The 27,541-nt window shown below is 35.1% G+C and overlaps 1 protein-coding gene across 12 annotated transcripts in view; it reads right to left on the reverse strand.

Annotated features, from left to right (window-relative positions):
* Nucleotides 1-27,541, reverse strand: part of R3HCC1L (R3H domain and coiled-coil containing 1 like) — an 85,990-nt gene that overhangs the window by 32,054 nt on the left and 26,395 nt on the right. Inside the window, exon 1 of one of the 12 annotated variants that reach the window (XM_041741468.1) lies at nucleotides 9,169-9,230. The exons of the other annotated variants lie outside the window; for them this stretch is intronic. The gene's annotated coding sequence lies outside the window, so the exon portion shown is untranslated. Of the gene's footprint in view, nucleotides 1-9,168; nucleotides 9,231-27,541 lie in introns of those variants that run through there. 12 annotated transcript variants of the gene reach the window in all.

Below are 27,541 nucleotides of genomic sequence, written 5' to 3' on the forward strand. Positions count from 1 at the left end.
GGATCCCTAAAAACACGTTTGTTCAACATAAGTATACACATAAATAAGATTTTAAAAAATAACTTGAATGTGGGCTAGAAAATGAGACAACTAATCTAGGGCTGCCTTCTATAAGATGTTTACTATTTAATCAAGTGAACTACTATAAATTTTCTTCCAGCAGCAATAAAAAACAGCAATAAAGCAGAATGAAGAAGAGTGGAGACCAAGAAATGTGGTGAGACAACTCACATTAGTAATTTCTTGATACCCTCCACCATGGTTGGTCAAAGGAAATTAACAAAGGGAAAAAAATTAACAAATGTTTAAATAAACCTTTGCTATCAGAAAAATACAAGAAAATGTGCTAGACAACTTCAGTTCTTTTAATGTTCAAAATCATACTATGAAGTATTAGGGTATCCACAGCAAAGAGAATAAAGAAGTGCAATACATAGCAAAGAAACACCCTTTCACACACTCAGAAGTACTCATTGTTAAGATTTCACTACATACATTTCAAAGGAAATAGATAGTAAGAGAGAAACTACTTCCAGATCCCTAAATTCTCACCTGATCCAGAATACCTTCTCAGTAAAGAACCTGGGCTCTCATGGCACAGGCTGTTTTCTTTTCAGCCCAGTTATATACCATGGCCCTGATCATCAAGTGTTCCTAGGAATTCTCAGTCCCTTTCTCTTTTAATGTTTTTATTATTATCTAACCCACAAATTATTATGATGGATTTTCTAATTGTGGGTGAATATGACTTTAACATTTAGACGTGCCAGGATTTTTCAAAAATGCCTACTTTTCAAAGACAGAAGTACTAAAGTGTATTTCACTGGAGGGGATCCACAGACATCATGTATCTTGATCTGAGGAAAGCATCTGACAATATACATCATGATGAATTTCTGAATATAAGATGGAAAATGTGAGCTATTTAACAGAACTAGTAGCACCCACAGAAAAAATATAATAGGTAATAGTGAATTTAGGATTATTTTAAAGTGATCTGTGTCCCTATAGCCCTTTGAAATTCAACATTTTAAACAATAATTTGAATATAAACAATAACTACTCAGTGCTTATCAAATCTGCTAGTGACATAAAATCAGTAGGATTAAGAAATTCCAAAAATGATAAAATTTTGATTTAATGTCATTTCTACAATCTGGAATGCTGTGCTAAAAATGTAAATACAAACATCTACTTTAAGAAAATAAGTTAAACAACCCAACATTTGACTTGTGTATAATTTGCACAAAAAAAATTTAAAGGCTTTTACTTCATCTACAAAGTCAATAAACCCCAAAGGGTAGAGATGTGGATGTTTAAAAAGGCAACACAGTTTCAGATTACAGAGCTCAGAAAATGCACACAAAATAGAGTTGAAAGAACTAAATAAAGGTGTATTTCTTTCCCAAAGAGCTCTAAATGGAAAACATCCAAACTACCTTTATACCTGAAGGGTTGGTTGCTCTACAGAAGAGATAAATGTTCTCTTCTATGTTTCTCCAGAGGTCAGTACCAGAACCAATTGGTAGAAATGAAAGGAAAACATGGTTGAGTTTTCCCAGTCTATAGAACTCTAAGAGCTCTCCAACACTATTACCAGGTAATGAGCTCTGTCTCTACGTCTAGATGACTGACTGATACACTAAAGAAAGAATTTCTATCTGTAGATTGGTCTGGATTTATTTTAAGCACTCTTTGAGCTTACAATTCTATGATTCTATTTCTCTTCCACAAGAAACATATATCAAAGGCTTCAAATTTAAAATTATTTGTGTCACAGCTTAAGACTCTTAACACTCAACCTTTCTTTTTTCTTAGTTAATGCTTATATATATATGTCATGATAGGATTTCCTAAAGCTGAAAAACAGTCTAACGAATTTATATTATCCACTTCTTACCAAAACACTGAACTCAATTATGCCATGATCAGAATGTGCCGGTAAATGTTTAGCAACCGGTTTTCCACATGTAATTCAGAGTGCTGGTTGATATTTTTGCTTACATCAATGATGTCAGCAATATGAGTAACATCTTTGCTGAAGTGGATAATCATTTTTGAATTGCAAAATGTATTCTCAAATTTTTGAGCTATGTACAATGTAATAGCTAAAGACATGACACTTTTAAGTTTGCATTATTAGCATTTTCTCCATCACCTCACATCTAGACAAGCAATAAACAATAAATCAAGCCCTGATTTATGGCATTTGCCTAACTGTATGACATAAATATTCCCACCATAGCTAATTTCAAGCTATCACTGTATCATCACTGAAATCAGAGCTGGGAAAAGACACAGTAGTATTCCATGACACAGTATTTCAACCTAAAGGTCCAATATTCATAAATAACTTCAAGAACATAAATTATAGTAAAATATAGTGAAATAATTAGGAAGTGATGAAGTTTAAGTATTACCTTTTTATAAATACTATTTAATAATAAGCTGTGTAATTTTTAATGATGGCTATGTTTAACAATCAGTTTGCATAATTTCTAAAATTTTAATAATCAGCTCTCAGGCCACCAGGAGATGCTCCATTACACCACTGGCTAGAACAATTCTTTTATAGTAACTCACAGGCATACAAAAAAAGAAAAGCATCCCCATCTTGTGGACTTTCAAGATCATGCCAATTCAGTTTAAAGCCTTGTTGTATTTTTGTGAACTTCTTTTGCAACTGTAGGCACAGAAGGCCTTTAACAAGGGGAGAAGGGATGCCTTTCATATACAATTTTTTAAATGTACCTCAGATTAAAATTTTCCTATCCATATATTTACTAATAGTACTTGATGCTTTCTTTCTCTCTTTTAACATAGTTTTAACTTTTTAAAAACATTCCAGGGATCCCTGGGTGGCGCAGCGGTTTAGCGCCTGCCTTTGGCCCAGGGCGCGATCCTGGAGACCCAGGATTGAATCCCACATTGGACTCCCGGTGCATGGAGCCTGCTTCTCCCTCTGCCTATGTCTCTGCCTCTCTCTCTCTCTCTGTGACTATCATAAATAAATAAAAATAAAAAAAAAAAAAACATTCCACATGCTTTTATTGGTCCAGTTTGCTTTTTAATTGGAAGGGAGAATCAGTTATTTGGGGTATATTTTGCAGCCAACTTATCCTAGAATGGCCATGAATATGAAATTCTGTTCAAAATTATATTTTATAAAGGAGATGAAAATTGATTCCTTTATGAATTAATTGCTAACATACACCTTTAAAATACTTTAGGTCAAATCATCTTTTTTTATACAACACTTCTGAACACAAGGATCATATCTGAGAATCTGTCCAATTGCTTCTACAGTTTCAAATATTCCTTGAGAGAAAATAATCAGTAACTTCCTCTGCGTACCTCTCTGCCCCATCTTCATGAGTAAGTGAACTAGCACAAAACGAATCAAGCTTTTACATCTTTATAACAGAATTTTAATGTCATTTGTCTATGTTTGGTATATAAAACATATGGATCTCTCTTCAATCAACAATAGAGAATACTGACACTTAAGGCATTCATTGGATAATTCAACCATGAACTGATTTGATCTAGTGCTTACCAATGGCTCACTTGAGACACCTGATATCTGAGAGAAACTGCCTAAACAGGCATGTTAACTATCCATTCTTCAAGAATAAATTAAGCACTATCACGTTGTTAGCTCATTAGAATGCATCATAACAGCATATATCTTGCCTTTTTACTTAAAATAAAATAATTTTAAATACATAGGTAAGTTACAAAAGTAAAAATACTACAAAGAGTACCAGTACATCTTTTACCCATATTTATCTACTAGTAATGCTTTTAGTTGCAAGGGAAAAAATGCACAGTAATTTATTCAGTACAGAAATTGGACAATACCTTGATAAAAGCAATCCATAGGGTAACACTGCAAGAGCCTGTTCCTCATCAAAATATCCCCCTAGATTTAGCATCCACTAATGATTCTAATCTGATTCAATCTTTATTATGATGGTTGCAAAATGGTTTTCCAACTCCTAAAGTCCCTTCACATTTGCCAGTCAATCTAATATTTTTTTCTGAAAGCAGAAGTAAACCATCAAAGTAAGCTACAATTTCCTAGGTTAAAATTCAATGTTAAAATTTCACTTTTCAGTTATTAGATACAGGAAATGCCCATCTGAAAAACATTTTTTAACTTTTGCGCACCAAAGTTGAAAGGAACTATCATCTTACCCCATCTCGCATGTATGAAAAAGAAGGGGAAAAAAAAGCATGTCTCTCAAAGTTACATAATCCCTTTATCAGGTAGAGCAAATGTGTCCCTTTCTACTCTTTTCCAGTAAACACAGATTTAAGTTGGGTGTATAAATACAATGATTAATCCATCCCAGATGTCTGGTAATATTTATTTCTCTGTCCCTTTTTAAAATCATGTCAAATTCCTTTGGGAAGGACACAAGGCAAAATTCATGTATGTTAATAAACAGAAAAAGGATCTTCCCTTTTTGATATGAAAAGTATCATTTTCATATCATTAATTTCTTCTCCACCTTTAATTTTTCTTCCTTCAATTTTCTTTAGGATAACACTCTATTCCTATTTAACTTCTGAGTTAGTGACTTAATTAGCTATATTATAACTTTTGTATTACAAAATTTTCAAACATATATAAAAAAAAGAAAACATTTATAACTCTCAAATGCCCATCACTCAGCTTCAAATCATGGCCAGTGTTTCCTCATTTTATCTGTGCACATTCTCAAATATCACTTCATTTTATCCTTAAGTACCCTCAGTATCTATCTTTAAAAGATTCAGATTTTTTTTTAACAAAACCATAATACACACCTTAAAAAAAAAAAAGTAAATAATTCCTTTATCATCTCATATCCAGTGCCAAAATTTTGCCAACTGTCTCCTTTTATGTGAACACTTGGTTTGTTAAAATCAGGATCCAAAAAGATCTACATGCTTGTCTTTTAATTTATATGTACCTGTCGAACTTTTTGTTTTCCTGTCTTGCCATTCATTTGTTAAAGAAACTGGGTTATTTGTCCTATAGAGTTTCCCACATTCTGAACTTTGCTGATGGCATTCTTGTAGTATTGTTCAATAAATTCTTATATAGTCTCTGTACATCCTAAAAAGTAGTGGTTGTTCTAAAGGCTTGATAGGGGGATCCCTGGGTGGCGCAGCGGTTTAGCACCTGCCTTTGGCCCAGGGCGCGATCCTGGAGACCTGGGATCGAATCCCATGTCGGGCTCCCGGTGCATGGAGCCTGCTTCTCCCTCTGCCTGTGTCTCTGCCTCTCTCTCTCTCTCTCTCTCTCTGTGACTATCATAAATAAATTTAAAAAAAAATTTTTTTAAAGGCTTGATAGGATTTGGGTTTAATAAAAAAATTTTAAAAAATAAAATATTTTTTATTTGCAATAAAAAAATTGCAAAAATATGTCTTAAATGATGCTTTGAACTCCCTACTGCGTCACATCGGAAAGCTAAAATGTCTGATTGTCTCCTTTTTGTAATGTTAATATTCATTGATCAGTGGGTTCATGTACTGTCAGCCTGTACCATTCACTATAGAGCTTAGAATGAGTTTGCCACTCAATGGTTTTAGCAGCCTCTGATGAATACTGCCAAGACATACTATTTCATCAGGGTTTGCAAAACAATGACATTCTAATTGTTGTTCTTTTTGCATTTATTAGCTGAAATTATTTTAAAATGAACTTTCTCTCACCAACTATTTTGTGACTCAGAGATACAGTTTATATGCCTAAAACAGAATACTTGATTATTTATTTACCAGTTTCTGAATAAACTGGTTTCATGGCATCTTCCAAAGGTGACCAACATTTTGTTGATTTTAACTTTGTGTTTCAATCCACTGCACTAATTATTCCTCTTGAAGCTCAACCCATCTTTGGCCAGTGACTGTCCTGTCTGAGGGTCCTTTTGACAGAACCCCAAGTTGTCCCTGACAGTTTCTTCTTTTCCTTTTTTTCATGACAAGATGTCCTACTATGCCCTACCCGGTGCTGGAATCAGCCACATTTTTCAAGAAGTTCTGGTTCACTTTAATGAAAACAGTATTTTAAAAACCACAATCTGGGCACTAACATGAGTATACTGCTATTGCATTGGTCATTGTGTCTAAGCCCTTTTAGATCTCACAAGGTTTTTGATTCTTGGAAAGCATGATAATGAAAATACCTATTTCCATGTTTTTTCATCGCATAAGTTATTCAGAAGTACCTAAAGCCTATATATTTTTTTAAGGTTTTACTTATTTGTTCATGAGAGACAGAGAGAAAGAGGCAGAGACAGGCAGAGGGAGAGGCAGGCTCCATGCAGGGAGCCTGACATGGGACTCGATCCCGGGTCTCCAGGATCACACCCTGGGCCAAAGGCAGCACTAAACTGCTGAGCCACCCAGACTGCCCTATATATTACTTTTAAATTGATTTCCAACTTAATTACCTGTGGTCAAAATGAGATCAATTCTTCAAAATTTGTTGATTTGGTTTTATGGTCTAATAAATGGTCAATTTTGGTAAATGTCTCATCTGTGCCTAAAAGTAATGTATACCAATCAAATTTTGGGGTGCCGTACCTGTGTGTAATCATTAATCAAGTTTATTGAAGTATTATTCAAATGATATCCTTACCTGTTATCTGTTTAATCATGGGTGGTGCACGTGTGTTCATTAAATCATGTTTATTAAAGCGCTGTTCAAATCACAGCCTTACTATCTGTTAGCTTAATTAATCATGAAGATGTATATGTAAAATACCTATGTATGTGGATTTATTGATTTATCTGACTTTGTATATCAATTCTATATTTTTATGTAATTTTTGATGTTAACAGATAAAATTTAGAATTGTTCTATTTTCCTTGTAAACTGTTACTTTTACCATTATGCAGCAATCCCTTCTATTGTTGAACTGATGGAGTACAAAGTCTTTTTTGTCTAAAAGTAATATAACTATGGTAACTTTCACTGGTATCATTAGGTATCTTGTCCTTTTCCTTTCAACCTGTGTTATAGGTCTCTTGCAAAAAGTATACAACTAAAGAGTGTATTCTTTACCCATTCTGTCAGTGTCAGTCTTTTGTCAAATTTAGTCCATTTACATTTATTGCAATTATGGATGCATTTGGAAGTATTTTCTACCTTTTTATTTTGTGCTTCCTTTCCATTTATCCTACTTTTTGTAATTTTATTTTCCTGTTTTCTTTCAGGCTGATCAAGTTTTTTTCTTCTATTGCTCAAAAAGCTCTATGCTCTTATTTCTAGTCTGTTAGTTTTAACTTAAGTGCTTATCTAAATATCTAAAGCTAACTATTATTTGTATCTGTCTCCTAAACAACTGTACAATACTTTTATTTCACAATGCTTTCCATATGTACTCTTAGGTTTTGTCTGAAAATATCTTTACACTGCTCTCATCCTTTAAAGGATTTTGACTTTCATTGTTACTGTTAAGCAATCTGTTGTCAATCTATCATTGCTTTGTAGGTAATCTCTCTTTCTCAAGATATTCTCTTAGGCATTTGGTGTTCAAGTGTCTACTATGTGTTTAAGTGTGTGTTTATTATTTTTCTACTAGAACAACACTATGCTTCTTGATTATTTTAGCTTTGAGGCTTTTACCAATTCTATTCATTCAAGGCAATACCTTCAGATCCACCTTTCCTATCACTAGTTTTCTCTCCAGGTTTGCCTATCCTGCATTTTATCCTATCCAGTCATTTTTAAATTTTAATGACTAAGGTTTTGTCACAAAAGTCCTATTACCTTCCACCCTCCCCCTGATTTCCCAGGTCTTATGTTTCCTTTAATAGCTGTGTTGATGTTGTCCTGATATTTGTTTTCTTCTTTTATCTTTAATCACTTTTAACATTTCCATTTTACTTTTTAATGTTTATTATTATAATCCAATCTTTTTTTTCAGAAGTGTGTGTGTGCATACATGAATGAGCAGTCAACATAAGCTGTTTCCTGGGTTAGAATCCCAGTCTCACACTTGATTAGCCTTATCTTAGACAAATTACTTAAGTTTATTGGGGCAAAATGTACCACTCTAAGCCTTAGCTTACTCAAAACATAAAATGAGGATAATAACAGGCTTATTTCATAGGCACACTGAACAAATTAAATAAAATATGTATACAAATTTGCCAGTCATGGTAAAGTCTCAATAAAAGTTAGCTATTACTTAAATAAGTAGTTGAGTTTCTTAAATACAAGTTTTCAGAGAATCAAAAGCCCTTTTGATACAATATTCAAAATGTGCCTTGATCACTTATAAAATCCATTTCTACCTAACACAAATATCTACTGTAACTATGTATCCTGGTTTTGCCTATCATTCTCTTACTAACAGTCTAATATTGTAAACATCTAATAATTCAAAGTAAACACAATGTAACTCAGTTGCAAAGTAAAAATACAAATCTTGAAAATAACGTAGGATTTCCTGAAGTCTATGAAGATAATGTTGAAGGAAGTGTTCATCTCACAGCAAAACCCTTGGGGAATGAATATCTGACTGAATCAAACCAGTAACAACTGAAGGAGGGAAAAATGTAACAAGGATGATGACAGAATAGGAAACAAGAAAGAAAATGTCAAGGGATTAAGAAAAATCCCTTGAGAAACTGCTAAAGCTCTCAATAGTTTTCCTAAGACTGATGCACTAGGTCTAGTCTGTATGATAATACTAAGAAAATCAAAGTGAAGGATGCTATCAGACTATCACACACTTTTTGTGGAAAAATCATACCTAGAAAATATATTATTTTTTGTTATGGAGAATTAGCACAGCCATAATTAAAACCTAAATTTTATTAAATATGTGGTAAAATAAATGTTTTTATTGCAGAAAACAAATTTTTTTTTCACTACTAAGAAACACTTTAAGAGGTATTTTCAAAGTAGCAATTTTCTTAAGAATTTCTCAGGGCACCTGGGTGGCTCAGTGGTTGAGCATCTGCCCTCAGCTCAGGTCATGATCCCAGAGTCCTGGGATCAAGTCCCACATCAGGCTCCCTATAGGGAGCCTGCTTCTCCCTCTGCCTATGTCTCTGCCTCTCTCTGGGTCTCTCATGAATAAATAAAATCTTAAAAAAAATAATTTCTCATAAATGTATTTTCTAAGAGAAGAAAGACTATCATCTAAACTGTTAACAGGGTACCTGGGTGGCTCAGTTGTTGAGTGTCTGCCTTTGGCACAGGTCGCGATCCTGGGGTCCTGGGATTGAGTCCCTCATTAGGCTCCCCACAGGAAGCCTGCTTCTCCCTCTGCCTATGTCTCTGTCTCTCTGTGGCTCTCATGAATAAATAAATAAAATAGTTAAAAGTTAAAAAAAATAAACTGTTAACAGTGGCTATACACCTTGGAGTAGAAAATGAGAGATGAAAAAGAATTAAGGATTAATTATCTTTTTATACACATACCTCAGTAGTGTTTGAATTTGTTACAATAAATGTAGTATTTTTTGTAATTAAAAACAAGATTCCTAAAATTTAAAGATATGCTATTGTTTTTGTACGAGGCCATTACCATGAACTGCTGTAGGAGAAAGCAAAGGCAATGAAAACTGATAAACAGATCTTTATTGGACAAAAGGACTCCAAATAGGAAAATGATGATTGGAGAAAAGAGTGACCTCTTTAATATACTTGACAGTATAATAAAACAAGTAGCATATACATTACTTGATGTTGAAAAGATACCCTCAAATGTTGCAGAATGCTGAGAACTTTTACTTTAGGTCTAAGAATGGTCTAGAACAACACTGTCCAATACATAACCATTAGCCACATGTTGCTATTGAGCATTTGAAAAGTGGCCAGCCTAAACTGAGATGTGCTATGCACGTAAAAAAAAACCCTGGATTTCAAAGGCCCAGTACACCAAAAAAATAAAATAAGAATAAAAGGAAAATGTCTCATTAACATTTTTAAATTTATATATGTTGAAGGGATACTATTTTGAAAATATGGGTTAAATAAAACACATTAAAATTAATTGTTTATGTTTTTTTAAATGTGACTACTAGAGAATTTTAAATTACATATGTGGCCCATGTTTGGGTCTGTGTTATATATCTAACATGATAGCACTGGGCTAATATTAATAACTTGCCATATCTAATATCACAAGAACAAAGAGTCTGCTTGTCCTCTTGTGTATTACCTGTTTCAGAATTTCCACTTTTAACAACAAGGCCATATACCAAACCAAGAAATCAATTAAAACATAAATGTGTAGGTAAGCTTATCTCTGCATAGACAAAACACTTTAAATGTTCCATAAGTTCACAAGAATCAAAACAATAAAGCATCAAAAGAAGTCTACTTATATTTCACAAATTAGAAAATAAGACTGATTAAACAACATAACTTTGTGGTAAAAGTTATCCTCAACTCAAATTTATGGCATTTTTTTCAGATATATTTAAAACTGTGAAGGGCCCTAGATTTAGAATCATTTCTTTGCATATAATAAATTACTCTATTAAGAACATTCTTATTCTCACTGGTCTACTTACAAACTGGCAAAACTAAGAGATGCCAGAATCTTTCAGTTCAGCATCATATATGTCCATTTGGAAGGAATAAAAATATCTTGAAAGTAAATTTAGGGCAGCCCAGGTAGCTCAGTGGTTTAGCACTGCCTTCAGCCCAGGGCATGATCCTGGAGTCCCAAGACCGAGTCTCACGTCAGGCTCCCTGCATGGAGCCTGCTTCTCCCTCTGCCTGTGTGTCTCTGCCCCCCCCCCCCCCCAACTCTTTCTCTCTCTCTCTCTCTCTCTCTCTCTCTCATGAATAAAATCTCAAAAAAAAAAAAACTAAATTTAATGATGTTTTTAATTAAATGTAATATACAAAATATGTTAAGTGACACAAGTAAACTAACAGATTTCTGAGAACATAATTATATACTTTTAAATTCTAGCCATCCCCTCAGAAGATTCTCTGCTCTTCCCTCCCCAATTTCATAGTTAGCGGAATGGAATCACTGTCAACCCAGCTGTTCACACCAGCAACCTGGAAGTCATTATCCCTGACATTTCAATCAATTACCAAGCCCTGTTCATTCTACTTCTACATTGCTTCCAGTAATTTTCTAAAATACAAATTAGATTTGGCCATTTCCTTGTTCAAAATTCTTCAGTGGTCCTTATCACATAAAACCTTTAAAGTATCTTGCATAGTGTATTTGGCTCTATATGATCTAACACTGCCACCCCTAAAATTATCTATCTACCTAGTTTCATTTCCAGCCACTCCTAATTTCAGACTTCATATTCCATCAATTCCAACTCCTGGTACTACTAGAAACATGACCAGCTGCCTTCTCACACCTCTTTGGTTTAAGACTTACTACCTTTTCTGTTGGATGCTTGCCTAATGATCTCCTACCTGTCCTTCAACTTTCACTTTAAAGATTACCTCGTCTGTAACTTCATCACTGACTCTTCCTCATCTGTTCTTGTACTACCAGTAAGTTCCCACTATATACCTTTACATATACCTTCACTAAAGCAATTATCATATTGCTTTACAGTTACGTGTTTGCATGTATGGTTCTCTTCTAAACAGTAAGTTCCTTCAGAGTAGGGTTAGTGTCTTTTTATCTACAATGCCACAGCACTACATTTGACACTAAATAAATACCTGTCTGATCATGACAAGTGAGACTTCTCAACAGATGATACTTCCCTAACCTCCAGCTGTGATTCAGGGCCCATACATTTATTCATTCCACAAACATTTACCGAACACCTATTATGTGCCAAGTCCCGTCTTAGGCACTAGGAACACAAAACAAAACAAGTCTCTGGCCTCATGCAGCTACACTATAGTAGTAGAGACAAAAAATAAACACTGAAACATATAAAGTCTGATAGTGATAAATGCGATGGAGTAAAATAACACAGGGAAAAAGATATAGAGTGATAAGACATATGGCTATTTTAGAAGGGAAAACCATAGAGCAAAGCAGGGAAGACCACTCTGAGGAGTTGATACCTGAGCTGATACTTGAACTGAGCCAGAGAGTCACACAAATTATCCAGGGAAAAGAGAATTCTAGGAAAAAAGAACAAGTGCAAAAGCTCTGAGGCAAGACAACAGAGTAAAAAGGGGCACTAGAAGATAACTAACGGCCAGAACAAGTAGGGGCCCACAGGCCAAGGCAAGAGCTTTGAAATTTATTTTGAATGTGTTGAAAAATCACTAGAAGGTTTCAGTAAGACAATGACATGATCTGACTCACCTTTGCTAAAGATCATTCTGGCAGAGATGTAAGGAACTGACTACAAAGAGTAAGAGTAGAAGGAGGAAAATCTGTAAAAAAAAAAAAAAAAAAAGTCTAAAAACTAACAGGCATGCAAGCATGTCTCCTTCAACAGAGGAGGTCACAAGAAGTAGCCAGAGTAATGAAATATACTGAAGGGTAAGCTAACAAAAACTTGGTGGAATGACTGTATGGGACCTGAAAAGAAAAGAGGAGTCATTTTGAGAGTTTGGTCTGATCAACCTGGTTGAAGACAGTTACATTTACTAAGTACAGAAGACTAGGGGAAGGAAATAGGAAAAGAGAAATCAAGAGTTGTGATCTGTACATTTTAAATTTGAATGCTTTTTGGACACCCTATACAGTTGCTAAGCAAGCAATTGGAAACGTAAGTCTAAAGCTCAAGGGAGGTGCAAGAATTGGAAGATTAAATTTTGGGAGTCATCATCATAAGGATTCAAGTCAAGAAACAATATTAGGCTACTACTAGGGAGTGACACAGAAAGAAGGCCAGGGGAACTGAACCACAGGGAAAATTACAACCTTTAGATGTCAGGAAGAGAAGATGTGGGCCAGTAAAGAATGAAGAAGAAAACAGGAGGGAACAGAAGCATGTAGTATCCCAGAAGCCAAGTGAAGAAAACATTTTTTTAAAAAAACATTTTTAAAAGGCAAGAGTAGTTATTTGTATTAAATGCAGAAAGGTCAAGTAGGAAGAACTGAGAATCTTCTCCTGGATTTGGCAGGATGGAGGTTATTGGTGACACTGGAATGGTTTCAGTTGAGCTGAAGAGATAAATACCTCACTGGAATGAGTTAGAGAGCAAGTACAAGGTATTAAGAAAGATCCAACAAAAAGTTAGCAACTATAAGATTCGAAAATCTATCAATGCTTGCTCTGTTATATCTTTATTAGAAACTTAAGGGTAGTGTTAGGTAGGATATAATGTTCAGAAGTGCTCAATTATTCACCTCAGGAGTTAAAGCACCTTGAGCCTCATATTCATATATAAATCAGGCTCAAATATTCAACATCTTTCTTAAAACTTATTTGTACCTTAGCAAAATTCAGGATTCATTAAAGCCTGTACAAAATCAGTTTTTCAGTCACTTGAATTCAGTCACAAATGCTTAAGTTCTGATTTTTCAGCAATGGGCATATATAACTTTGTGGAGTACTGGGTGATGAACTTGGGAATGTAGCAGTTACTATTCATTTACAAACTTTTACAGAATATTCAGTGTTCTGATCACAATAGATTACAAAGTTCTTCTATTTGGTCACTATGGTCTACTACCTGAGGAATGACATCTCCAAGTTAGAAAGAGAGAGGTCAAACAGGTTACCTCTTTAAAAGATAATAGATGACTCAAAGGTCTGTAACAGAAAATCATTTTAAGAAAAAATTTAGTAAGGTATAAAACTAGCTAAAAAGGTTAAGATTTAGGGGTATTTTGCTTAATGCAAAAGCATCATACAACAAACCTAAAACTTAAAAAGCTGCATTCTCTCCTTATAAAAATAATCACTACAAACATATTACTACATATTATTCTACTTTTTGTATTTTTTAAAAAAGCTTTGTAAGACTTATCTGCTATGAGCATAGATTCCTGTTAGACTTTCTAAGCTAGTTTTTTTCAAAATTTTTCCTGCACTCCTGTTAAAGACATTTCACATGACACAGTATGAAATCATACACACAGATGAGACTGAAAAAAATTCCATAAAATACCCTTACTATTTGCCCTGGTCTTGTTTTTTAATCTTGTTTTTTAATTATTTTAGTTTAATTAAAAAATTTTAGATTTGTATCATAATTTAAAATCAATTTATTCACTAAGTTGTCTTACTTGATTGACTTTAAAAAATACTAAACAGCATATTCATATCAGAGATTTTCACAGCAGGCGCAGAAAACATTATTTCAAATGATTTACAATTTTTGTTGTAGAGCAAGACAAAAGGGAAAGTAAAACATGAGTAAGACATCTTAAGATTTAAAAAAATAGAAGACATCTGAAGATTATACCACCTTACCAGGAGTCTTTGGCAAAATAATAAAATTTGGAATAAACCTATACCTACCTAAACTTTCCACACTTGTAAGGTTCTATACTCCCACAGTTCAGCATATTTTTGCAAATAAAAAAACTAAAAATGTCCTTCCTCTGCAAAAGAGCTTCACTTTAAAATACACTTGACCTAAACACAACACAGAGGCACTTGTGTGTGATATAATAACATAAAAAATTATACTTGGACAGCAGAGAAATGGCTTCACATTTAAAAACTATAAAATCTGCTAATGAACCACGACTGATTCTGCTGTAGTTTTCTTAATGCATCCTTCCGTAAATGCACTTGCACTAGTTAATACAATGACATATTTTATACTTGAAAACACAAAATAATTCCTACATCCACTTGAAGGTTTATTCTTAACTTCTATTCAAACCAGGTTCCCAAAATATAGCTTATATTTCAAATAAACAGAATATAGACAGTAACTTATAACATTACTATCTACAGTTAAGGAGATGATTCCTAAGGCTTTCTTTTAACACCTGGACTGAAAAAATAAGTTTTAGACACTCATTTTGAGGACCTTACATAATCCTCACTCAAAGGTATGGAAGAAACAGATTCATTAATGGGAAGCATTATCCAAACTGCTAAACTGGTCATGTACAAAGTAACATATCAGGGCCTTACTCATTGTGAAAGGCTGCTCTCAGCCCACATACAACACAACTATATTATGACCTCCAGATTACTATTTTTTTAGTAGAGAACTATTTTTATTGTTTCTGCTCCTCCATTACCTGTCATATCTTGCCACTCTAAGCATTTTCATTTCTCTCAGAGTGCTATAAATTCCATTGTTCAAAGTATCTATAAAATAAGAATAATAGGCTTCTAAGTAAGGATCAGAAATGCCTTTTACTTGAGCAGAGTGTATGAACTTTAATATATGAACTTTATAAAAAAAAAAATATATATGAACTTTATGATGCCTATCTTGAACCCTTATCAGTTATTATTTGCTTATTTGATGATATTCAAATAGTATCATCCTCATTCAAGTCTCCCAAAACCCTACAAAGCGGTATTATTACCAGTCCAATTTACAGATGAGAAAACTAAGCCATGGGGATGTTAACACACTAAAGGCCAAAGAACTGGAATGTGGCTGATTCTAATCCAGATTATCTGACTCCAGTGTGTGTGCTCCTAACTCTCCTTTTGGCAATATGCTTTGATGCTTTATGACAATACGAATATCCCAGTGTGTTCAGAACCTTCAGCTTTAATATCTGACAATCTTTTGGGGGGAAAAATAGTTAGGAAAACCATATCACTTAGCTGATGTCTAGGAGATGAGAAGATCTAACTACTTCCTTTTGCTTCTTCAAAAGCTGTTCCAAAAATAATTGAGCCATGGAGCCATGGAAGTAAAGAAAAGCCAGAGGAAGACCACTGGGTCAAGAAAGCTGATCAGCAACTGTTCCGAGATCTAGTCTTGCCTAAGATTACACCATGCCTGTTCTATAGTGAATCCAAATCCAAGATTCTCCATTACTATTTGAAGATCTACTTGCCAAGAATGAAGTAGGACTGTTCCTTTTGAGATGCAGCCCTAAATGATCTCTTTGAATGCCTGCTGCATGTTGTAGATTTCAATAAATATTTCCTGAGTAAATGTGGGGGAGGTATTTTCTGCTCCTTGCTGCCATACCAAACTACTAGCTCACCCAACTCTCAATTATACTCCGAGCTCCTTGAAAGCAAGAAATGCCTTATCACAATCTATATTCTCAGTGCCTAGCTCCATTCCTGGCAATGGATGGTGTTCAATAAATGTTTGGTAAATAAATGAGTATAAAAGCAAATGTTCCTAACACAAAGCAATATGAATCCAGATGTTTCTCCTTAATTTGAGACTCTGAATAGGTGAAAGTATTCTCAATGAAATTTAAGGATTCTTTATCATTGTGCTATTATCGTTGTCCCTATTATCCCATAAGTAGACCTTTCTTAATGTACCATATGTGACACATAGTACATATCTATTTACAGAAAGAGACTTAATGTGCAAACTAATGGTGAGAGAAAAATTAAACCGGAGCCAGGTTAAATCCCTGTCCTCCCTACCTGGTTCATTCCTGAATACCACAATGTACTACCACCATCAAAGAAATGATACTCTATATTTTTAAAGTATTACCCACTTTTGGTCAGTACTGAAAAGTGCTGAGACTATGAATGTTTCCAAGATTATTTAAAAAAAAAAAAAACCTTATAGTCTGTTGGATTTAAAGAACTGTACATGGCAACATAATTTAAATCTGAACTGCACTAAAATTGATGAATAAAGCACTACACTAAATGCTCATATATATTATCTCATTTAACCATCAAAAACAAGTCTTCGAGATATGTACAACTATTACCATTTTAAAGACAAGGTCACTAAGAATCAATGTCATACATCTAGCTAGTAAGCGCTGGGAATAGAATTGAAACCCAGCTTTGACTGATGATATTTAAGCTTATAACTGCTCAGAACTCTGCACTCCACAGTATATCCTCAACAAACAACTCTTGAATTTTCTGAATCACACTAACTTTAACATTGTGTTAACATACCATATTTAAACTTTATCATTCTGAGAAGTAAAATAAAGGAAAATTGTTTACCTTCATGAGCTCTACACATACTTTTACACCTTAACCACTGAAATCTTGAATCATATAGAGGTGTCTATCACTAACTTTCCCTTCTCTGAAAATTAAAACTTTGCTCCTCCAATCCTAGGAAAACACTGTTGCCATCCACCACTGTGTTCTGTATAACACGTGCCACAGCTACTGGTGGCGGTGGTCACTACCTTGGTGACACTGTGGAGTCTTAGAACACTTGTTCTCCCCAATGCTTGCTCTAAAGGTTTTTACATCTACCACATGAAATGTTGACTAAAAACATCTGGGAAAAACAAGGAAATTAAGAGATTAAATATAGTAAATTTCTCTCTGCATGGAACAGCTCTTTCAGAAGATCGATTGTATGCTATTTTTGTTCCAAAATAACAAGGAAGCCAGTTTGCAGATTTTATTTGTTTATATGCCAACAGGCTAAATATCAACACTGAAGGAATCAAACACTCTTCTGTATTTCTCAGGACTCAAAAACAATCAGGGAAAAGAACCAACTTTATTCAGTATGGCTTACCTATTACTTAGATTTTTTTTCCTTGTCTCCTTTTCTGACTTACTTCTACTCAAAACCTCAATGAATTTTGAAACATGGGCCATGAATGGTGGTATAATTAAAGTGAACCAAATATATTTCCTTTCTACTCTCTTAGGGAAAAAAGGAAATTTGGAGGTTCTGCAGACACATTCTCAAATAGGCAGGACTTCTGGACACTGTTGAGGATGTAGAAAGCTGGAGAATATCATTTCCACCCTTAACACATACAAAATAAAAGGTAGAAAATGTGCATAATCACAGATTTTCTTGAACTCACAGAGAAGGTCATAGGAAAAGCAACTAACATAAAATCTAAGGAAAGAAGCCAGGGTCTTCAAAGACCTTCACTGGATATACTTCAAAAATCTTCTTTTCTCTCCATACTCAATCACAAGTACCACTCATCTTTATACCTAAGTACCTCTTCAATCTGTATAATTTTCTCCATCTTTAAAGATACCCCAAGTTAAACTCACACAAATGCCCAGAATATTATAAAAACCCATCTATATGGTCTCTCTGTGTTGCTTACTTTCTATTCATTCTTTACCTTGCATCAAGAATGATCCTTTTAAAACAATTAGCTACTTAGGTATCCCCCTCCCTAAAATCTTACAACTTCCCATCATCCTTATGATAAAATCAACTTTTTACACATGGCTTACAAGACTCTTTATAACCTGGTTCCAACCAATTTCTCTTAGCTTTTGTCACTTCTGTCTTCATATGCCACACAGCCACATCAAACTTATTTCAGATTCTTGAACTCTCCATGTTACTGGTTTTCTCATCTTAGTTTCTACACAACCTCTTCCCTCTATCTAGTCTTACTCCCCCTGCAGCCTCCTAACCAACTTAACCTAATTTCTACTTAAGCTTTAGAGGTCTCTATCATTATTCTTTTTTGGAGAGCCTTACCTAATGATTTTAGGTTAGGCGAGGTATCATTGCCATATACCTCTCCTGTTATAGCTCTTATATTTGATTATAATTACTTCTTTAATTCTCTGGTCTTCACCACTGTACTATACGTTCATTAGAGAAGGAATTATGTTTTCCTGCCCATCACTGCATCCCCCCGCACTTAACACAGTGCCTGACATAATTACATAGAATCAAAATATTTTTTTCTTTTTGTAGAATAAATGAAAGAACAAACAAAAATAACAATTTGGGAATAGAAATTAAGAATGACAAATTTAAATGGTATTCCAACCAACAAAAATCCCATATCTAAATCATATCCTCAAGTAAACAGAACTTCTGGACACTGTTTATGGTGTAGAAAGATGGAGAATGTCATTTCCACCCTTAACACAAACCAAATAAAAGGTGGAAAATGTGCAAAATCACAAATTTTCTTGAATTCATCAGAGAAGCAAAGTCAGAAGACAAGCAACTAACCCAAAATCTAAGGAAAGAAGACATAGTACTCAAAGGAGAGAAGGGACATGAACACTTCCTTACCTGTAGTGAATACTAGACACCATAAAAGCCAGTATGAAGAACTCAGTTAAAATGTTTTAAAAGTTGCTTAAGGCCAAACTGGACTATCAGCAGAAGACAGAACCAAACGCAAACTCAGAAACAAAGGGAATTCTCACCCACTCACAGAATCTTTTCCACAGACCTCACTGGAGGCTCAAAAGACTAAGAACTAGGCAAGAGACAGTGAAATCAAAGTCTAGCCTTGTGGTATAAACTTGGAAGAAAGAAATAGCATCCCATGTGGGCAAAGTAGCAAGCCCCACCTGGATCCTTCTCGCCTACCTCTCCTACAGGAAAGAAAAGGGGGGGAAAAGCTTTAAGTGACTGGGGAAAGGCAGCAAATCCTGTTACCCTCAGCAGCAAGTGAAGGCCCACTGCAGCTAGGCAAAGTAAAAAAAAAGAAGAAGAAAGAAGAAGAAAGAAGAAGAAAGAAGAAGAAAAAGAAAGAAGAAAGAAGAAGAAGAAGAAGAAGAAGAAGAAGAAGAAGAAGAAGAAGAAGAAGAAGAAGAAGAAGAAAAAAAAAAACAACACCTCTACCCCTAAAGAAGGGGCAAGATTGCTGAAAAAGCCCCACCCTGAGATTCAGGGGGAAAGCATCTACCTTAAAACTGGGACTGAACCAAACCAGCAAAAAATGCCATGCCCCACTCCTCTTCCCCCAACAACAGCCTAGTAAGACACAACAGCAATTTACTGCTTGGGGAAGAACAAAGAACAGAGACCTCTCTCAATGCAAGTTCAAAGGGAAGACCTAAAGCTGAGGGGAGAGCAGACTAGAAGAGAAACTCTTCAGCAAACCAAACCACACCCTAAACACAAGCTAACATAAGAAAAAGCTGAAGACCATGGTAAATGGAAAGTAACCTAACAATAAAACCCAAATTCAGCTCAAAATCCTGACCAGAATCTTCTGGCTCAAACCCCTCTCCCCTCAACATACACACAAACATCACAGCAAAAGATAAAGCAAGTTCATCTCCAGGCATAAATAGTATTTACTACTCTAACACAATGTGCAGATTTTAACCAAAAAACATAAAAAAAGAACAAACTCACAAAAATCAAAAATGAAACAAACATAACCTGGATTGTTAAGAAACAACCAACAGAGCCAGACTCAGATATGATCCTGATGTTCAAACTAATGTAAATGGAATTTAAAATAGTTCTGATGTTAGGGGCACCATGGTGGCTCAGTAGTTGAGCATCTGCCTTTGGCTCAGGTCATGATTCTGGGGTCCTGGGATTGAGTCCCACATCAGACTCCCTGCAGGGAGCCTGCTTCTCTTCTCCCTCTGCCTATGTCTCTGCCTCTGTCTCTCATAAATAAATAAAATCTTTAAAAAATAATAAAAACTATGATGTTAAAAGTTCTAAAGGCAAATGTGGACAACATGTACAGCAGACGGGCAATTTAAGCAGAGAGGCAGAAACTAGAAGAACCAAATGGAAATGCTAGAAATAAAAACACTAAGTAACAGAGATAAAAACCTTCAATGACCTTATCAATGGAGTCGACACACCCATGGAAAGAATTGGTAAAGATGGGTCAACAGAAATTACTAAAACTGAAACAAACAAGAAAAGAGAATTGGAAAAAAAAAAAAAAAACAGAAGACAGTATCCAAGTACTACAGGAAAATAGCAAATAATCTAACATATGTGTACTTGAAATCCCAGGAAATAAGAGAGAGAGAATATGTGACATAGCAATGCATAAAAAGATAAATCCAAGAATTTTCTATAATAAAGTATGTCTAACCACGTATCTAAAAAGCTCAACATTATCAAACAAACAACTTGAGAATCTATGCTGAAATCAACACCTCGACAAATCATATTCAAACTGCAGGAAGAAAGAATAAAAGATAAAGCTTAAAAGCAGCTATAATGAAAAAGGTCAATTATATACAGAGGAACAGCATAAGAACTTTTAGGAATTATAAAGTCAGATATCATTAAAGTGCTGACAGAAAAAACTGTCAACCCAGAATTCTATACCCAGCAAGGATATCTTTTAAAACTGAAGAAGAAACAAAAACTTTCTCGGCCGGACAAAATATAATTCGCCATAGCAAAAGACCAAAGAAGATAAAATATATAACCATCTCAACAGATGCACAAAAAGTATGATAAAATTCAACATTCATCCATAACAAAAAATTTTCAGCAAGCTTGAGAACAAAAGGGAATTTCTTCACTTTGATAAAGGTTATCTACAAAAAAAACAAAAAACAAAAATGAAACAGTTATAAAAACATACAGCTTACATCACACTTGATAGTGAAAAATCAATTGCTTTCCTCCTAAAATCAAAAACAAGGTAAGGATGATCACTCTCACCACTTCCACTCAATAGTGAAATGAAGGTTCCAGCCAATGCAATTAAAAAAAAAAAACAAAAAAGATATCCAGATTGTAAAGAAAGAAATTATCTTTGCTGAATTACTTTCTACATATAAAATCCCATAGACTTTACAACAAAGTTAGCAGAACTAATAAGTGAATTTAGCAAGGTAGCTAAATACAAGTAGTGTTCTATATGCTATCAATGAACAAATAAAAATAGAAAATGTAATGAGTATCACTTACAACATCACTCAAAAACATGAAATAACTTATGTATAAATCTAACAAAATATATGTAGAATCTATGCTGAAAACTGTAAGACACTGAATAAAAGAAATCAAAGAATATCTAAATTAAGTTCACGAATCGGAAGACTCAATATCAAGATGTGAATTCTCCCCAAATTGTCTTCATATTTTAATCAGAATCCCAGAAGGAATTTTATAGAAACAAGCTCATTCTGAAACAAATAGAGTGAAGCAAAGAAACTAGAAAAGCCAAAACAACTCTGATAAAGAACAACAAAGTGAAGACAACTTACTCTACCTTATACTACCTTATCTGTTTACTACAAAGTATAGTAATCAAATCAGTGTGGCATTGGAGAAAAGATAAATATATAGGTCAACAGAATGGGGGGGAAAAGTCCAGAAACAGACCCACACATATATGATCAACTAATTTTCAGCAAAGGAACAACAAAAATTCAATGGTAAAAGGAAAATCTTAAATAAAAATTTAAAAAAAAAAAAAAAAAAAAAGGGATCCCTGGGTGGCGCAGAGGTTTGGCGCTTGCCTTTGGCCCAGGGCACGATCCTGGAGACCCGGGATCGAATCCCACATCGGGCTCCCGGTGCATGGAGCCTGCTTCTCCCTCTGCCTGTGTCTCTGCCTCTCTCTCTCTTTGACTATCATAAATAAATAAAAATTTTAAAAAAATAAAAAATAAAAGGAAAATCTTTCCAATAAATGGTGCTGAAAAAATTAAAAATTTATAATGATAACAAAAAGATAAATTCTATTCATACCTCACACCATATACAAAAACTAACTCAAAATGAATCACAGCCTTAAATATAAAACCTAAAACTATTAACGCTACCAGAAGAAAATATAGGCAGAAATCTTTTTGACTTTGGGTTAAGCAAAAATTTATTAGGTACAATACCAAAAGCATGATCCAAAAAATAAGAAAAAAATGTTTAAATCAATAAACTGGACTTCAGCAAAATTAAGAACTGTTTTTCAAAGACACATTTAAGAGAATGAAAAGACAAATCACAAAACAGAGGAAAATATTTCCAAAATGCATATCTAATAACGAATCCAGAATATATAATGGCCTCTCAAAACTCAATATCCAAAAACAAACAGCAATTTGAACAATACTTCACCCAAAAAGATATAAAGATGGCAAATAAGCACACCACAAAATGCTCAATATCATTTACCACTAGGGAAATACAATTCCACTTATGAGACATTCTACAAAAAGCAAAAATTGAGGGGCAGAAAATATATCAGTAGTTATATGTAACTATAACTCAAGCTCAGGTGAGGGGCTGATTACAAAGGGGCAGAGAGGAATTTTCTGCATTGACGGAACTGTTCTTATATGAATTGTGTGAGATTTATAGGACTGCATGCTTTTACCAAAATTCACACAATATACTCTAAGAAAAGCAAATTTTACTGCATGTAAATTATACATTAATTTTTTAATGAAAAAAATCACTTTCCCTAGAAATTCCTATCAAAATATAGATGACAGCACTGATTCCTTAATTTCTGATTCTTGGCTTTGAGAAGCCAGTGAGTAATTAGCACAACCTTAATGAAGTTACATTAGTTAAGACCAAAGATCAATTTGTTTCTTAAAACTTAAGGTTATAGTCTTTCCTAATTTAATTCTGTAGTCATTACTTAAAAGTTCCACTGACTTACTCAACTTAGATGTGTAAAGATTGTAAAACTTTATTATCTATTCTACATATAACCAAACCACACAATCTTTGCATTGTACTCAGGGACATATATTGATCTATATTTTTAATCTGTTTTTTGTAATATTTTTATATTTTATTTATATTTTTAATCTGTTTAATAGTTTTGTTTGGAACAACCTTAGAAAAGAAGACAGTGAGAGTATTCTAAGATACTCTAGTAATTCCAAATAATATCAGGCACATCAATATATAATACTTTAACACACACCTTTTTTTCATAATCGCTTGCTCAAAACCTTGGTGACTCTACCAGAGTCTATAAGATATAAATTAAATCTTACCCAAGATTCAAGGTTCTCAATAATTTGGTGTCACTCTAGTATTTCAATCATATTTCTATCACTCTCAGACACAAATCCTCCATTCTGCATTGGATGGCCTCATGATCTTTTCACTCCAACTTTTAAAATGCTCTCCTTGAATTGTCTCAGTTTAAATGCTCTTCCTAGTCACTATTCCTTCAAAAACCTTATCTCATATCCAGCTTTTCCCTTTTAACTGTTTGAAGACACACTGACTTCACGCTTCTGTGAATTCATGTGCATTCATATCTACAGTATTTGTTTCATTATATACTAACATATTCTTCTTTAAGTGTCTCACTTATGAATGTCACCTCATATTCTGTAATACGGTTTCTTAAGAGCAAAAACTATTTCCCACATGTTTCTTGTATCTTCAGGAACATAACAAGTACTCAGTAGATGTCCCAAGAAAAAAATTAATGTGAAAGTTAATATTAAAATAATTTTAGGGGTGCCTGGGTGGCTCAGTCAAGTGTCTTGGATCTCAGCTCAGGTCTTGATCTCAGGGTCAGTTCAAGCCCTGCTGCAGTAGCCGCACAGCATGGAGCCTACTTTAAAAAAAAAAAAAAGTTAATTGTGTAAATCACTTTAAATTTTAAACTAATTTAAAATACTTAACTTCCGGGATCCCTGGGTGGCGCAGCGGTTTGGCGCCTGCCTTTGGCCCAGGGCGCGATCCTGGAGACCCGGGATCGAATCCCACATCAGGCTCCCGGTGCATGGAGCCTGCTTCTCCCTCCGCCTGTGTCTCTGCCTCTCTCTCTCTCTCTGTGACTATCATAAATAAATAAAAAAAAAAATACTTAACTTCCTAGAAAAGCTTATTTTAAAGCTTGAGAGACTGAAGCCAAGGGCACTAGGCTTTGCTTACCGAGGTATGTGCTGCATCACATTCATCTTTATAGTTCCAGGGTTGAATAGAGTGCTTGACATGTAGAAAATACTTAATATTCAAATATTTTACTAAATTTCATTTTCTAAAGCCAAAGTAAGAACTGAAAGCCTGGAGTTCTATTCCAATTCTCCCAAGATTATATTAGTGCCTTGAAATGTTCTCTAATTTCTCATACGTGTTCATAGATTCTCCCTGAATAGAGATAAAAAAAAAAATCACAAAAACAAAAACTGTACTTTCTCCTCTATTTCAAGCTCACAGAGCAACTACCATAGTGCTGAATACATGCAGAGTAGGTAGGCAATACTTCCACCAGATTTCTTAAAAGCAACATAAAGGCAGCTCATATATACTTTTCTGCCCCATGTAAAAACATACTAGTTACTCTTCCTACTAAGAAGATTTATTTTTCATCATCTTTGGCAAAAATTCTAGAATGCTATCTGCCAGGTCCACTGCCCCAATAAATATGCATCCACCAGCAATTATGGAGATAGATAGCTTATGGGGAGGGGGCACTCTTTGGTCAGGTCCCAATGCTGGCCTGTGGTTAGGGGGAAGGGAAAGTGGGGGGAGGGGTGTGGCCCCATGATTAATCACTGCCCACTCTGCTTAGGGGTATTTATCACAGCCCGCTGTCAGGTAAATCACTGGAAAAACACCTCTTCAGTAATTAATGTGAAGTGACGGATGGACAGCCCCTGGGCCCATTAATCAGGAACATCAGCAGCCTACTGAGATTATGAATGTCAGGATGCATAAACTGCCGGTGGATCAATAGGCCCAGGAATTCATCCAAGGCTCTCATTTCCGAGGCATCTCCGGTACATTAGGCTCCCCTGACCCCTCCCCCAATCTGAAATGAAAAGCAAGGCTTCAGAACAAAGAGCAGGAGCTGAGGTCTGAAGTGACCACTTCAAGAAAGCAGTCAAGGAAGCTGGCCATGGTAGGAAACATACCAGAATAGGCAACATGAGCACAGAACTATACTCACAGTCCCTGCCTTAGCAATGATTTGACTTAACAATTTTACAACTTGGGGATCCCTGGGTGGCTCAGCGGTTCATCGCCTGCCTTTGGCTCAGGGCGTGATCCCAGGATCCTGGGACTGAGTCCCACGTGGGGCTCCCAGCATGACGCCTGCTTCTCCCTCCTCCTGTGTCTCTGCCTCTCTCTCTCTCTATCATGAATAAATAAATAAATAAATCTTAAAAAAATTTAAAAAAAAAACAATTTTACAACTTTACAACAGTGTGAATTGCATATATATTAAGTTAAAACCATACTTTGAATTTTGACCTTTTCCTGGGCTAGCAATATGCAGTACAATACTTTCTAGTGATGCTGGGCAGTAGCAGTGAACCACACCTCCCAATCAGCCACACCATCACAAGGATAGACAACCAATACACTTAGAACCACCCTACACCCAAACAACCACGCTGTTTTTCCCTTTCAGCACAGTACTCAATATATTACATGAGATATTCAACGCTTTATTATAAAATAGGCTTTGTGTTAGATGATTTTGCACAACTACAGGCTAATGTAAATGAGAACATTTAGGTTAGGCCACGCTAAGCTATGATGCTAAGTTAGGTATATTAAACGTATTTTCAACCTACAATGGGTTTCTCAGGACATAACCCCATTGTAAGTCAAGGAAGATGTGTAACTGACCAAGAGGTCCTTAGAGGGCTCAGCACCTGGAAAAGCAGGGAAGCAGGAAGATGACAGTTAACATTTAATCACTCAGAGCCTGATTATCTGTTTTAGGAGTAATCTAGCTTCTTGCTTCTAGTCTTTCTTTTCTTTCTTTCTTTCTTTCTCTATCCATACTTTCTTTCCTTCATATCGACACCACTAATATTAAGTAGAGAAAAATAAGAGAAAGAAAATTCAATTTCTGCTACCTAACAACCTAGGTACAATTTTCAATTTAATAGGAAAAATAATTCGTATAAAATAACTAAATTATTTTCAAATTTAATTTAGCCTTATCCCTCAATACTACAACAAACTGGGAATTGCCAAAAGTACCCAGTGTTTTCAATTGAGAAAAAGTGGTTATCCTGATTCATTAGCACTTACCAATTACCATTCCACCAATATAGGATGCAAATTCAAGGGTATACTGTGGTGAGATTCCAGCAAAATGAAATCAGGTCTTAATACTATTTCTTCTCCAAGTCAAACAAAAAACTTTCCTTTTTTTTTTTAAATTTTTTTTAATTTTTATTTATTTATGATAGTCACAGAGAGAGAGAGAGAGAGGCAGAGACACAGGCAGAGGGAGAAGCAGGCTCCATGCACCAGGAGCCTGATGTGGGATTCGATCCTGGGTCTCCAGGATCGCGCCCTGGGCCAAAGGCAGGCGCCAAACCACTGCACCACCCAGGGATCCCCAACAAAAAACTTTCCATCAAAAGGATCTGTTCAACTTGTAAAACAATATGGAGCTGAAAGAACATTACTATTTGCTGGTCACCCCAAGTTTATCAAATTTTATATGGGAAGTATAGCTGTGCTCTGGTCTCATACGGAACACATTCTAGGCTTGCACTGACGGGAATGAGACTGCACTTGCTGCCACATCCCGCCAAACCCCAGTGCTGTGCTTTGTGGTCAGACTCAGGCCAGGGCTACAATTGTTGGTCAGAAAGTGTCTCAGAGTTACGGCTGCCTGTTCCGCTAAATCTCATTTCATCCTACTGATGGATGGATGGACAGATGGCTGCTTGGTGAAAGCAGCATTATCAGGCAGCTTCTATGGAGCTTCTGAATGATGGATAGCCCTCTTTCTACTTTCTCCAAACCACCATCGATCCAAGCCATATTTCAGCGGTCAGAAGCCCAGTAATATTAAGACACACAATCAGGTTAAGTTACTTGTAGTGTAAACCTCTAGAATAGAAATTTTAACACCTCTGCTTTGCTGTCATGAACTAGGCTGAAAATGTTAGT

Source organism: Vulpes lagopus, chromosome 2 (genome assembly GCF_018345385.1).
Source record: "Vulpes lagopus strain Blue_001 chromosome 2, ASM1834538v1, whole genome shotgun sequence".
NCBI classification, from domain to species: domain Eukaryota; kingdom Metazoa; phylum Chordata; class Mammalia; order Carnivora; family Canidae; genus Vulpes; species Vulpes lagopus.